Source organism: Notamacropus eugenii, chromosome 2, assembly GCF_028372415.1.
Source record: "Notamacropus eugenii isolate mMacEug1 chromosome 2, mMacEug1.pri_v2, whole genome shotgun sequence".
NCBI classification, from domain to species: domain Eukaryota; kingdom Metazoa; phylum Chordata; class Mammalia; order Diprotodontia; family Macropodidae; genus Notamacropus; species Notamacropus eugenii.
Genome location: NC_092873.1, coordinates 57,480,652 through 57,496,576, shown reverse-complemented (window position 1 = coordinate 57,496,576; position 15,925 = coordinate 57,480,652). Strand labels below are relative to the sequence as shown.

Here is a 15,925-nt window from a genome sequence, read left to right as displayed (position 1 = left end):
GAGGAACAATGCTTGCCATCAGGCAAACACACAGAAATCGAGGATTCTGTGTCCCAGCCCACCCAATGGGCTCGGGCCATGGAAGAGCTCAAGAGGAATTTTGAAAATCAAGTTAGAGAGGTGGAGGAAAGATTGGGAAGGGAAATGAGAGGGATGAGGGAGAAGCATGAAAAGCAGATCAGCTCCCTGCTAAAGGAGAACCAAAAAAATCTTGAAGAAATTGGCACCTTGAGAACTAGCCTAACTCAGTTGGCAAGGGAGGTGCAAGGGGCCAATGAGGAGAAGAATGCTTTCAAAAGCAGAATCAACCAAATGGAAAAGGAGATTCAAAAGCTCACTGAAGAAAATAGATCTTTCAAAACTAGAATGGTACAGATGGACACTAAGGACTTCATGAGAAAGACAGATATCACAGAACATACTGCGCAGATTCGAAAAATGGAAGATAATGTGAAATATCTTATTGGAAAAACAACTGACCTGGAAAATAGAATCAGGAGAGACAATGTAAAAATTCTGGGACTACCTGAAAACCATGATCAAAAGAAGAGCCTAGACATCATCTTCCATGAAATTATCAAGGAAAACTGCCCTGAGATTCTAGAACCAGAAGGCAAAATAAACATTCAAGGAATCCGCAGAACACCGCATGAAAGAGATCCAAAAAGAGAAACTCCTAGGAGCATTGTGGCCAAATTCCAGAATTCCCAGGTGAAAGAGAAAATATTGCAAGCAGCTAGAAAGAAACAATTCAAGTATTGTGGAAATACAATCAGGATAGTACAAGATCTGGCACCCTCTACATTGAGAGATAGAAGGGAATGGAATAGGATATTCCAGAAGTCAAAGGAACTAGGACTGAATCCAAGAATCACCTACCCAGCAAAACTGAGTATAATACTTCAGGAGAAAAAATGGTCTTTCAATGAAATAGAGGACTTTCAAATTTTCCTGATGAAAAGACCAGAGCTGGAAAGAAAATTTGACTTTCAAACACAAGAATGAAGAGAAGCATGAAAAGGTGAACAACAAAGAGAAGTCATAAGGGACTTACTAAAGTTGAACTGTTTACATTCCTACATGGAAAGACAATATTTGTAACTCTTGAAACATTTCAGTATCTGGGTACTGGGTGGGAGTACACACACACACACTTGCACACACGCACACATACATAGAGACAGAGTGCACAGAGTGAATTGAAGAGGATGGGATCATATCTTAAAAAAAAAAATGAAATCAAGCAGTGAGAGAGAAATATTGGGAGGAGAAAGGGAGAAGTTATATGGGGCAAATTATCTCTCATAAAAGAGGCAAGCAAAAGACTTATTAGTGGTGGGATAAAGAGGGGAGGCAAGAGAAAAACATGAGGTCTATTCTCATCACATTCCATTAAAGGAAAGAATATAATGCACACTCATTTTGATAGGAAAACCTATCTCATAATACAGGAGAGTGGGGGACAGGGGCACAAGCAGGGTGGGGGGGAGGATAGAGGGGAGGGCATGGGGAGGAGAATACAATACGAGGTTGACACTCATGGGGAGGGAAAGGACCATAAGAAAATAGAAGTAATGGGGGACAGGATAGGATGGAGGGAAATATAGTTAGTCCTATACAACACAACTAGTATGGAAATCATTTGCAAAACTAAACAGATATGGCCTATATTGAACTGCCTGTCTTCCAAGGGGAAGGGGTGGAGAGGGAGGGAGCTAAAGAAGTTGGAACTCAAAGTGTTAGGACCAAATGTAATGTTCTTACCACTGGGTAACAAGAAATACAGGTTAAGGGGTCAAGAAAGCTATCCGGCCCTACAGGACAAAAGAGAAGACGGAGACAAGGGCAGGGAAGGAGGATAGAGGAGAGAGCAGATAGGTCACAGGGGCAATTAGAAAGCTTGGGTCTGGGGCGGGGGGAGGGGATAAAAGGGGAGAAAATTTGTAACCCAAAATTGTGTGAAAATAAATGTTAAAAGTTAAATTAAAAAAAAAAAAGAAAGAAATTGACTCCCAGACCCCTTCCCCATTTCTCTTGCCCCTTGACCCCCAGTCAATTGTTGATGCAGCCACAGCTAGCAGCCACATCCAGAAGAACCCCAGTTCCATGGAGGGAGAATCAAACAGTCCTCTCTCTAGCCAGTCTCTTAATGGATGTCCTCACCTTTGGTCCCTCTCTCTAGTCCATCCTTTTTACCACTTCCAGACAAAGTGCTGATGGGCCAGCCAATGGTGTTGTGGAACTAGTAAAACCAAAGTTATGGACCTCCGCAGGAGCCAGACACCTTTACTATGCTACCTAATATAGTCCCAGAGAAGCCCTGATTATAAGGTGGACCATGGGAGAGTGTTTCAATTGGCTCAATCTCGATTCAACTTCTTGGCAGGACAATCAGTTCCAAGGCAGGTCTAATGGCTTATTTTCAGTCCTTTCATCTCTTGGCCTTTCTAGAACATGTAACTCTGTTCACCATCCCTCTTCTCCTGGATGCTTTCTGGGTTTTCCTCTTACATGTCTGACAGCTCCTCCTTTTTCTCTTTTGATGGATGCCTGGAACATTCGTAGGTGGTAGATAAATGCTCCTTGACTGATCATCACTCATGTCTCACCCCATGTGCCTTTGTGTCCAGCAAAACTTTGCTCTGGGCCCCCTTCTTTACTCTTTCTCTCCAGTCTCTCCCAGGGATCTCATTGGCTCCATTTGGGTCAGTTGTCATCCTTCTCAGATGGTTCAGAAATCTATGTCTGCAACTCCAATTCTCTCCAGAGCTCCATCTCAGCATCGGGAACTGCCTGATGGACATTCCCACCCAGAGAGCCTGCAGGCATCTCACACTCATCGTGTATGAAATGGGACTCAATATCTTCTGCTCCGCATCCTCACTTTCCACTTTCTGTTGAAGGCACCACCATCTTTCCAGGTTTGCAAATCTCTGCCTTCTCCCTCATTCCCATATGCAACAAGTTGAAAGTTTAACTGTCACATGGCCCTGGTAGCTGTCATCCTGATCCTAGCCAACAGGAAGGAGCTAGAACTTGCGTGATCTCTCCCAGTGCATCTCTCCTACTCTGTGGATGTGAAGTTTTTAGAGTCTGGGTGGGGAAGTGAGAGCCATCTCACTCTGCACTGTAGTGTTTTCTAGGTTATAGATTCATCCAATAGAAAATTAGCTCTTAAGCTCTTACTTATATGTTACTTTTTTTCATGTTGGGCTTTTTGGTGAGGAAATTGGGGTTAAGTGACTTGCCCAGGGTCATGAAGCTAGAAAATATCAAATGTCTGAAGCCAGATTTGAACTCAGGCCCTCCTGACTCCAGGGCAATGCTCTTTCTACTGCACCACCTAGCTGCCTCTCAAACTTGGCTTCCTTGAACTTGCTATTTCCTGAGTCTTCAACATGTGATCTTGGTATAATAAAATTGATGCCCATGGGAAGGGCCAGATAGGCTTGGCTATCACAACCAATACTTTTACTCTTAGCACAGAAACAACAATAGTAACAAACAGGATGTCATAAATCAAACCACCACGTGCACATCCACTCTCCTTCTTGATCCCAGTAGTCTCCTAATCGACCAGAGGCTACTTCAAACCCAGGTATCCTCAGGGCTTCCCAGTCTGCTTATTATCCCCTTGACTGCTTCTCCTGAAATAGGGTAAAGCAGCATGTGCAATACAACCCGGTTTCCACTGAATGATTAACTTTTGCACACAACAAGGACAAAGATGTGGAAACTGGGACTTGGGACCTCTCTTAGCAAGGAGCATGGATTCAGTGTCATTTGGAAGACAGAGGCCCCCACAGCTGGTACTTTCTTAGTCTCCATGGCTTTGTCACTGACGGTAACCGATCAATTCTTGCCTTGCTAGATCTTTTGGAGCAGGACGAGTGGCCCAGCTAAGCAGCCTGCTGACCACCATGCCATCTGATATCTCTCTTACCTTGAGGTCTATCCTCCTCCCCTGGAGAGTTATCACACCACTTCCTCTGGTCAGTATACTCTCTTATTTCTTACAATATCTTACAATAATTACTATGATCTTACAATAATTATCTTACAATAATTTCTTTCATATTGTCAAAGTCTTTCTGCTCCTCACAGTGAGAAGAGGGACAGAGTGAAAGGGACATTTCATATGTTACTTGATCTTAAGTTATAATCTCAGTTTCACTCTAATCTTCCAGATACAGACACTTTATGAAGATCTAGCCCAGTTGCAGATCTAGGAAAATAGTTTACCCAACAATTCCATTATGCAAATGAGAAGAGCATAAAATGAACTCTGAAGTTTGAATGACCAATGTTGGCCTCAAAAAAGGGTAAATGCTTTCTATCTTTTCCTCAGAGAGGTGGGGAACTATGGATGCCTAATGGTGCATGCATTCTGAGGCAAGCTCAGAGGTTTTTGTTTATCTGCTTTGGGTGGAGGTGATTGGGAGGCATCTCTTTTCTTCCTGATCACATTAGTGTTTGATGATATTCTTTGCGATGCTTCCTACTGCTTGGTTACAATGTGCTGCAGCTTCCCCGTGCTTACCAGTGCTTCTCCATCTCCCTTTGAGTGACAGCTTTATTTGGGGAGCCTTTGAATTCTATGACTTGAAGCCTCATTGCATCATCAGAAGAATATTGTTTAAGAGATGGGTCCCTTTTTTCAAGGAGACGCTTGGGGTAATGAAAATTGCGGTAAATTTTCCCAAAAGCAATACAGCTGACTCTCCTCCTGTTTCATCCATCATTCATGTGCAGCATCTATCCTAGGCATATGTGCTGAGGAGATAGCTTTACAAATTGTAACCCCATCTGTCCATCTTATTTGGGAGAAAAAACAAGCTTCATTCACTTTGTTTTTTTCAGTATGGATAGCAGAAGGTTTATTACACCCTCACACACACACATTTAATGTTTTTTGAGTTGAATTATTATGTTACTTTGTTTTCAGTTTTATGTGTAGGAATAAAATTCCCCTAGCTTCATGGAGGGACTTTACCAAACTTCATTCCACTCAGTGGCCCATATAATGCTTGGCACACAGTAGGCACTTGATTTAAAAAAATGAAATCAAATTGAAATTTAATCTTTCTATGTTGGACTTAGATGTGATCATCCTTGGTCTTTTCATTTCTATTACCACTCATGATAAGACTTGAAAGATCAAGGAAATTAGACTAGATTAGATATAGTCCCTGTTCTTGAGTAGCTATAGAGGGGAGTTTCTGGACACATAACTGAGCATGCTCCTGGATGAAATAAGAAGACTGAGAAGCAGACAATAAGAAGAGACCATTGGATCTGGCCAAGTAAGAGATCATTGGTAGCTCTGGAGAGATCAATTGCAGTTAAGTGTTGAGGTTGAAAATCAGATTGCAAAAGGCTGAGTGAGTCATAAAGAAAGTAAAGTGATAAAGAGTGATAAAGAAAACTTTTTTAAAAATTAATTTATTTGTTTTCAGTTTTCAACAACCACTTCCATAAGTCTTAAATTTTGTTCCCCTCCTTTTTCCCTTGCACCCCAAGATGGAATGCAATGTTATGCAGGTTCTACACATATATTCATATAAAAAACATTTTCACATTAGTCATGTTGCATAGAAGAATTAAAATGAATGAGATAAACCATGAGAAAAACCAAACCAAAACATAACACAAGAGAAAATAAGTCTGTTTCATTCTGCTTTCCAATTCCAGAGTTCTTTCTCTGCATGTGGATGGCATTTTGCCTCAAAAGTCCTTTGGGAATGTTTTAGGTCCTTGAATTGCTGCGAAGGGCTAAGTCTATCAGAAACAGTCCTTGCAGACTGTGGCTGTGGCTGTGCATAATGCTCTCCTGATTTCACTCAGCATCAATTCATATAAATCTTCTCAGACTTTTCTGAAGTCTGCCTGCTCATCATTTCTTATAGCACAATAGTAATCCGTTACATTCATATACCACAATTTGTTCAGCCATTCCCCAACTGATGAGCATTCCCTTGATTTCCAGTTCTTGGCCACCACACAGAGCTGCTATAAATATTTTTGTACCAGTGGGATCTTATCCCTTTTTTATGATCTGTTTGGGATACAGTCCTAGAAACAATATTGCTGGGTCAAAGGGTATGCACATTTTTGTAGCCCTTTGGGCATAGTTCCAAATTGCTCTCCAGAATGGTTGGATCAGCTCAAAGCTCCACCAACAATGAATGTGTCCCAATTCTCCCACATCTTCTCCAACATTTATCATCTTCCTGTTGTGTCACGTTAGCCAATCTGATAGAAGTGATGTGATAACTCAGAGTTGTTTTGATTTGCACCTCTCTAATCAATAGTGATTTAGAACATTTTTTCATATGACTGTAGAAAACTTTTTTTATATGTGTTGAAATTGAGCTCTCATCTAGTCCCAATCTGCTCAGCCCCTCCTTCTTTCCTTCCCTTCTTTCCTCATCCTAGGTTCAAAACCATCCAACTAATGGAACCAGGCCCTGCTGGCTTCCAAAAGGACTTTTCTCCTGACCTGAAGACACGCCTCGCTGATAAGGCCAGACTGGGACAAAGTTTCTGAGATGATAATTTCTTAAGGAACACAGGCATGTATTTGGAATTCAAAAGTCCTTTAGAGATTCAAAATTTAGGTATCAGGGCAGGTAACCTTTTTCCTACCTTTTGACTTTTGGTGCATACTAAGATTTTTTTTTTAATTTTAGTTTTATTTATTTATTTTTAGATTTCAGCATTCATTTCCACAAAATTTTGAGTTCCAATTTTTCTACCCATCTCTCCCCTCCCCCACCCCATAACACCTTCCATTCTGATTACCCCTTTCCTCAATGTACCCTCCCTTCTATCACACCCCTCCCTTCCCTTATCCCCATCTTCTCTCTTTTCTTGTAGGGCAAGATAGATTTCTATACCCCATTACCTGTATTTCTTATTTCCAAGTTATATGCAATAACAATTCCCAACATTCACTTCTAATACTTGAATTCCAATTTTTCTCCCTTAGTCCCTCTCCACCCATCCCCACTGAGAAGGCAAGCAATTCAATACAGGCTATATATGTGTTGTTTTGCAAAAGACTTCCATAATAGTCATTTTATGTAAGATTTACTATATTTCCCTCTGTCCTACCCTGTCCCCCATTTATTCTATTCTCTCATTTGACCTTGTCCCCAAAAGTGTTTACTTCTAATTACTCTCTTCTCCCATTTGCCCTCCATCTCCCTCACCCGACTTGTCCCCTTCTCCCCTACTTTCCTATAGCGTAAGATAGATTTTCATACCAAATTAAGTGTGCATATTATTCCCTCCTTGAGCCATATGTGAAGACAGCAAGCTTCATTTTTCCTTCTCACCTCCTCCCTTTTCTCCTCCATTGAAAAAGATTTTTCTTATCTCTTTTATGAATGATAATTTGCCCCATTCCATTTCTCCCTTTCTCCTCCCAATATATTCCTCTCACCCCTTAATTTTATTTTTATAGACATCATCCCTTCTGATTCAACTCAACCTGTGCTCTTTGTCTATGTGCGTGTGTGTGTGTGTGTGTGTGTGTGTGCACGTGTATAATCCCTCCACCTACCCAAATACTGAGAAAAGTCTCAAGAGTTACAAATATTATCTTTCCATACAGGAATGTAAACAGTTCAACTTTAGAAAGTCCTTTATGATTTCTCTTTCCTGCTTACCATTTCATGCCATAGTAAGCTTTTAAGAAATGTTTGTTGATTGGTTGACTGATTGATTAAGTCCACCAGTATATAGCTACACAGAATTTTCAACAGAGTAGCTCAGTGGTGTGGTGGATAGAGCATTTGGCTTGGAATCAGGAAGATTCATCTTCATGAGCTCAAATCTGACTTCAGACACATACTAGCTTACTACAAATGGATTTAGGTTGAGCCTACTCATCTGCTTCCTACCATGATCCCTCAGCCAGTGACAGCTCACCCCTCCTGGACTGAGGTTAAGGTGTCAGCCTGGGGTCCCCTAGAACAGAAAGGCTCCAACGTGGGGCTGCTGGAATCAAGCTCGCCTACAGCGCCCTTCCTTAAATCCCAGGCCAGCTGCAAAGTCAGCAAAGCCCAAACTGCAGTGATGCTGCTAGAGGGGCAAAGCCAAGTAGGGCAGAGCCTGGCAGGGATTTCAGATTTTGTAAGATTTAGTAACTTGAAGGCCCTGGCAATTAAGAAGTTTTATTAATCACGCCTGCCAATTAAAAGTTTCATTAATCCTCCATTTGTAGGATCAGAAGACCTAGGACTAGAAATGTCTAAGTCCAACCTCCTCATTTTACAGATGAAGAAACTGAGGCCCTAAGAGAGAAAGTATTGACCCAAGGCCGCACAGAGAGTAAGGGGCAGTGTTCAACTCTTCCATCTCCAAATCTGGAATTGTTTGCCATGATTGAACTGCCTTCCCCTAAGATCCTCTCTCAATGTTTCCCCATTGGTTGAAGGACCCTGTGGGTGCCATGGAGAGCACATCTGGCAGGTCCAGCAAACTGGAAAGGTTTCCAGGCCCAATTCAGGAACAGACAGAGATGAGCCTTTCTATCCTGGAGGACTCCACTCACCTGTTTGAGGAGACCTAGCCCTTACCTCCGTTTCATGGGGAACCCAACCATGTTCACTTAATGCCCGTTTCAGTTTCCTTTGTTTGGGGTTTGTTCCTTTTATCTTTCTGTCTCCCCCCCCCCCATATCTGTACCCCTCACTGAGCCATTTTTTTTGAAAGAAAGAAAGAAAAAGAAAAGTTTCAATACACAGCTGCATAATCCATAATCCATAATCTCTTTCCACATAACAGTGGATAGAGATGGAAGGAAGAGACACAGAAAGAGACAAAGAGAAAAAAGACAGGGAAAATGCCTAAATACTTCAATGCACATGAGCTATAGAAAAAAAAGCAAGAGACTCCACCTGGTCACCTAGACACAAGACAAGAGCTCAGTTAGATAGAATATTAGGCAGAGACTTTCCTGCTGGGAGGACAGAGGATCATGGCACCAGCCAAAGGTCACAGGATTTGGAGACAAGACCCCCACCAGCAAAACAGACTGGAAGAACGGGGCCATCTTCTGCTCCAAAAGTGCTATGGATTGACACGGGAATATGTGGCTGGGAAGGGGCAGGCCTGAAGGGTAGATAGCATTCCAAGGGGAAGTCCCAGGCTGCCTTGTGGTTAGAATTTCAAGGAGAAAGTTCTTACTTTGACTGAGGAACAATAGGATTACAAGTCATATGGAAATGCTGCCTTGTCAAGTAAGCAGCTGGAGTAGAAAGATTTTTTTGTCTTGTAGCATCATGGAAGGCTTTGTGCTGGTGACATCGATCCTGGCATCCCTTTGACCCTGTGGCACTCCCCAACACAGCTTCCCACCTTCCCAGGTCTGGGGGATTCTTCCCACCAGACCAGCCCCATTGGCCACCAGTTGAGTATCATTTCTGCAGAAAAAGAGAGACAAAGGAAAGTCCTAGATTTCAACTGAGCTTGATAGAGCCAGAATTATGGTTTTGGAAGTAACTGTATCCTTGCCTTGTATTTGACAATGGTATCTGTCCAATCTTAACAAGCTTTGCCCAATGCCCTCTGCATTAGCTGCCAGCAGCTACCCACTCACTGCTGCATGGTGGATGCATTCAGAGGGTCAGTGCTGCCCTCCTTTTGACAAAAGGCTCTGGGAACAGGAAGGGCATCAGCAGAGAGTTCCAAAGTCTCTCTGTATAGTTCATTGAGCAGCATGGAAGAAGACTGAAAAGATCTATTAATGAGAGAACAAAAGTGAATCAGCAAACCGCGTCATAAGCCCCCAATGCCATGGACTTTGTTAAGTCCCCAGGGCCCCCTGTGCTGGGTCTGCACAGCTGATACAATCAGATGCCTAGGGCAGAGGAACACAATGAGAAAAAACTCTGAATTGCCCATTGGGATCCTACCAATTCACTGCAAATCAATGCTAGTCTGGAAGGCTAGATCATGGGATCATGCTTTGCATCAAAAAATGGTAGTCACTGGTGGAATTTGCCAGGAGATGATTTACAAAGGGAAGGAATCATTGACACATATACAAATTGGGGTTCTTGGCTTTGCAATGGACCATCACTGGGAAGCTCTGAGACTCTATATATTAAGCACAGTTTCAAGTACTGACACAGCAATTCATTGATTTTAATGGTGATGAGTGCTAAGTTGGATGCTACCCATCCAGGAGGAGTGGTGGTAGCAACTAGGAGTGAGGGACCAAGCTTTGGGGGAAATAGAAGATGTGGTTACTAAATAATGCCCATTGTATTCATTCATCTGATATGTGCTTAGGATCATAATTGCAAAATACTCGTGACCTATGTGGTGAATGCCACTTACATGTTTGCTGTGCAATATGCTTTTCTTCTGTGTGGTTTTTGGCTATTTATGGTAGTGTACATATAATTCATGTACTATTATTACTGTATGTCTATGTGTGACTCAGGATGAAATGTGCTACCCACCTCCCGATAGAGATCTGATAGACGTGGAGTACAGACAGATATCTGGACATTGTGGGGATTTGTTCTTCTTGATTATACATTTTATTACAGGTGAAAACAAAGCAAAACCCAAAAACCTATATAGACTAGAATGTCATATATAAAACAGCAGTTCTCTGCGTGAGGCATCTGATTTTACTTATCTTTTTTATCCTGTAGCATAATGTTTTGCATATAGTAGGGGCTGAATAAATATTTGTCAAGTTGGAAAAAATAAAAAAAATAATTTGGGACAGGTAGGTGAGGCATGATAGAATGCTGAGCTTAAAGTCAAGAAGGTCTGAGTTCAAATCCAGCCTCAGATATTTACTAGCTGTGTGACCGTAGGCAAGTCACTTAACCCTGTTTGCCTCAGTTCCCTCGTCTATAAAATCAGGGGAGAAGGAAATAGCAAACCACTCCAATGTCTTTGCCAAGTAAACCTCAAGTTGGGTCATGGGGAGTTGGACACAACTGAAAAATGACTGAACAACAACAAAAAAAATTAAATTAAGTCTGTGGTACAACAAACCTCAAAGAATCCCCAGTGACGCCTTCAGTGATGGGACCCCAAACAGAAGGACAGCAACTTTCAGGATCCCCAATTTCACACTTGCTGCTCTCACAAACCGAGAAGCATTTAAACATCCTGCCACCTTCCTCAGGACATTGGCTCAACCTGATGCACAAGTCAAATGTAATTTGGAAACCAGGTTTCATTGTCTACATTCCCTTGCCTGCTCATGGAAGGAGTGTCCATGGGGAACCAAGCTATAGCTTTGTCTTTCTTGGGACTTCTGGGTTCCAAATTGCTTATGTACTCTGGAGACTGCATCTATTTAGAAGCCTCTCAACAGAGAGTTTATTACAGTGCTCACTGTTTTTATTTTTCCTAGGATGAGAGGAAGTGCTGTATACAATATCCAAGAATGACTGTTCCGGAGACGAATCATTTCCTTTATGCTCAAGCTCTGTGGAATGATCTGGGGTGGGGTTGGGGTTGTCAGATGTAAGGACTCTAGAGTTGCTGGGGGGGGCATTAAATTGGTAAATCTAGAATAACCCATGCCCTCTAGATGCCAGGTTGGTACTGAACCGAAGAAAAGGCAGAAGGGAGTGATTGAAGGTTGTTAGCTCTCTGAGAATCACCGAGAGGTAAGTGATTCTACAAATCTAGTTGGTTGTGTCTCATGTCTAGGGAGATCAAGGTGCCTCACATTAGACGGTTTTCCTTCAATAAGAGTAAGCCAGTGGCCATCAGCACCACCTGGAAGTTAAGATGGATGCCATATTGACACAGAACCATATGGAAGGGGGATTACCAAAATATCCTTATTCCTTAGTGCAGACCCCTATTCCTTGGCTCAGGAGCCTGTTTCAGGACAAAGCTGACTTTTCCCCTTCCCTCTATCTTTGAGAAGTCTTGTAGGGAACATCTCCAGGCATTTTATGTAACCTGAGCAGCTGCCTTTGAAGACGGAAGCGGGCAAAAAGAGAAGCAGAGAGTGGGAGTATCTCCAAACCCTAAGACTCAGTCATTGTGTGTCCAAGCCAGCAGGAGGAAGCTCCCTGCTGATGGGTTGGGAGGAGACAATCAAAGCCTAGAAATACCCCGTGGGCCCACCCAGAGAGGGAAACAGAGGCCACTTGGCTGATCACAGAAAGAGGCATTCCCACAATTACCCAAGGAGACCCTTTGTTGGGAGTGTGGGGTTGTGGGGACTGGATTATAAACCACAGAAAGTATAAAAAGGCCCGAGATCATCAATGGCCTTAGGATGCTCAAGAAGTGTAATGCTGTGAGCTAAGGACACACACACACACACACACACACACACACACACTCACACTCACAGTATAGAACCACAGGGGGGCTGTCCCAGAAGGAGCCTCCCACCTCATTGGTGCCCCATGTAAGGCAGTACCATCATTCACTGGCACTGTGTATATCCCTGGTCAGAATCTAGATTACCAGAGTGGAAGAGGGGCTTTCAGATCTCTCTGGCTCAGATCTGAGTCCTTTTTGTATCCTTTAACTAAAACCCTTCTATGTGGCCATTGAGGTTCCCATACCTCCCTTTTGTGTGGAAGGAGGGGCTCCACCTAGGTATGGACAGTTAAGAGGTGGGGGTCAAAATGTGTCCAGACCATGTTTCCTGGTCTTCCCTTCCCCCTAGCCCCATTCCAGTGCCCTCTCTCCTTAATTAGCTTGGATTTTTTTGCTTTGTATTCTTATATATAGGCCCTCATCTCCTTATTGGACTTGAACTTCCTGGCAAATAACAATTGTTTTATTCTTAATGAACCTCTGCCTAGGGTTCTTAGATACCCTTCCTGACCAGCTTTCAAGTGTCTCATTGGAATAGTCCTCCTTGTCTTTGGTGCTGTCTGTCTGAAGATTTATTTCTTAAGGACCATGCCTTAAACCTAAATCACTGTGATTCTCATTGGCCAACAATAGGTCCCAGCCCAAGCTCACCTGGTCGTTGTTTGTTCACTCAGGTGACTCAGTGTGAATGCAAATTTCAACTTTTTCTATTTTGAGCCAGAAACCTTGAGCATCTTCCCTCCCAGAAAGATTTTTTAACTTGGTAGAAGAAGTCATTCTCTGCCTCATTTCTTACCTAGCCTTGGTCGCTGAATGGGCATTACTTCAGTCAAATTAAACCTGTTAAAGACCTTATTTTAAAAAGATCAAGGTCCACTGCATCCTAGGCCATCACTAGTTGTTCTAATCCCTACCTGGCCACTGGACCCAGATGGTTCCAGAGGAGACAGTGAGGCTGGTGACTTTTGCTCAGCTCATTTAAATCCATTTTACTTACTTGCATGTCATGGCATCATCTCCCTGATGTCATGGCTCTCTTCAAGAATGGAGGACAAACAGCACCAGTCTGTCTGGACTCATCTACATCCAAGATTGGCCTGATTTGGGTTGGAATTAAGCAGACCTTTGGCAAAGTCCTCATCCCCTAATCCACTGATATTTTTCAGAGACCAGCAAATCCAATTTCATACTCCTTGCTTCAATAGGATTAAGTCTATCCTAATCTCCTTATTATAATATATCCCTTCTGGTTCATTTGTAATATATATTTTTGTTTTACTATAATTGTTTTTAATGTTTAATAAGATCAGAGGCATTCTTAATGGGTGGAAGGAACTTCAAAGATCTCATTTAACCCCTTTATAAAGCACTTGATCATGACCTTGTCTTTTACCTCTGGTCCTAGCTGGGCAGCTAGGTGGCTTAGTGGATAGAGCATTGGGCCTGGAGTCAGGAAGACCTGAGTTCAAATTTCTTTCAGACGTTCACTAGCTGTGTGGTCCTGGACAAGTCACTTAACCTCTGTTTGCCTCAATCCACTGGAGAAGGAAATGGCAAACCCCTCTACTATCTTTGCCAAGAAAATCCCATGGACAGTATTGGCATCTGTGGTCCATGGCATTCTCTCAGCAGAGATACCAGAGAAGTTTGCCATTTCCTTCTCTAGTTCATTTTCTAGATAAGGAAACTGAAGCAAACAGGGTGAAATGACTTGCCCAGGGTCACACAGCTAGTAAGTGTCTGAAGCCAAATTTAAATTCAGATCTTCCTGACTCTAGCTCTACTCACTGCACCACCCAGCTGCCCAGTCAATTGCTAGCAGAATTCTAATTCCATCCATTTTGATTGGAGAACTTCAAATCTCATAAAAGGACAATAAGTAGAAGATTCTCTTTACAATTCATTTAAGACCTTTAAACCTCACTCTCTCAGGCACCTGGCTTTTCCTCTTATCTCCTGTGATTTTAACAACTGGACTGAGGAAAAATTAACTGACCAGATGTATCCAGATTGACTCTCCTCCTTTCCATAATATTATATTTCTTCCAGATTCAGCTCAAGTGACTGAAATATTTTCCAATCTATGAAATCTTCACTGATCTCTACAGCTGTTCATGCTATGTCCCTAATCAATTTATCCATTAGCATTTTGTCTCCATCTCTCTTGTGTCCTCTTTTGATCCTTGCCTTATTTTTTTGTATAAGGGATGTAGGACTGAGTATCCTCACAGGTAGCCCACACCAGGCCTGCCCTTTTGCCCGCTACTTGATTCGTTATCCTTTTCATCTTCATTCTCCCAAATCTTAAAGTAATTCAGGGGAATGATTAGATATGTATTAATTACTATAACTGTAACTTCTCTCATTAATTAATAAATTTGCTCTGAGCAATAGAACTGACTGGCTTCCTAAGGAGAGGAGGGAGAAGGATTGTCGACAGAGGCCCTGGCCATGTTGAAGCTTGTATGCCTTTATCCAAGCCCAACTTATGATCTGTGAAGTCAGCAGGAGAGAGTAGGACAAAGTCAGTCCTGGCTTCAGGGCATGGCCCAATGCCAGGACATGTTGCTACCCAGCTAGGTAATAGGGCATCTGACTGTTCTATTCATATATTTGACAACTAAAAACTCCAATAACTCAAGATATCCAACAACCTAAGATAAAATAAATTATGAGCATAGAGTATACAATTAGTAATATTTCATATTTGGTTCATAGAGGTATCTTTCCTCTACAGAACTCAAAACCTTTTCATGTTTGTTACCCTACAAGGTGAGAGATATAGCAATTCAGGTCTCTGTATGAGCAGGTGGAACAACCGATGTGTGCGGCACAGAGTGGCAAAATGACTTGGCCAAGGTTACCCAATGAGTGGAGAGGCCATTCTGGGAGAAGTCAGAGAAGAGCACTCACTGTGAGCCAGGGATTTTTGTTCAAAACCAGGAGTAGACTCTGATGTCCTTTTTGATCAGGAATTTAAGGAACTTGGAAAGTATTTCTCAAGCATCAAAATAATGACAAGTATTTAAAAATTAGCCCCCTAGAGGGGCTAACATATGCACATCAATTGAGGAATTCTTTAAAGTCGTGGTTCATGAATGTATACTATATTGTGTTGTAAAAATCTTATGAATATAATGAATGTCGAAAAGTATGGAAAGATTTCTATGAACTGATGCGTAGTGAAGTGGGCAAAACCAGGAAAATCATACACATGATGATTACAACAGTTAAAAGATTCGAAAGGAAAACAACAAAACAATCAACAGTGAAATTATAAAAGTATCTGACCAAGTTTGTCGCCCTGGAAGAAACATGACTAAGCACCAGCCCCTCAGCTTTTTACAGGGGGTGGAGATGATGAATGAATGAGTGAGTGAAGCCATTTATTAAGCACTTACTATGTGCAAAGCACTGGTCTAAGAGCTGGGGATAGCCAGTCTGTGCTCTCAAGGAACCTACATGCAAGTGATAGAGACAGCTAAATGAAAAGCTCTGGCTGTGAGTCTGATGGCAGTGTTCAAGAGTCCTTGGGATACAGATGGGAACCTCTTCTTTAATGTTTTTCCACTGATGAAATCATCAGTTTCTGCATGAGAAAGTATGG

At 42.2% G+C, this 15,925-nt stretch overlaps 1 long non-coding RNA gene across 1 annotated transcript; it reads left to right on the top strand.

Moving 5' to 3' along the window:
- The first annotated feature begins 2,676 nt into the window (after nucleotides 1–2,676).
- On the top strand, nucleotides 2,677–6,566 carry LOC140523484 (uncharacterized). Its single transcript, XR_011973413.1, has 4 exons — nucleotides 2,677–2,921; nucleotides 3,872–3,992; nucleotides 4,188–4,322; nucleotides 6,436–6,566. It is a non-coding gene; the product is annotated as an uncharacterized lncRNA (long non-coding RNA).
- The last annotated feature ends 9,359 nt before the right edge of the window (nucleotides 6,567–15,925 follow it).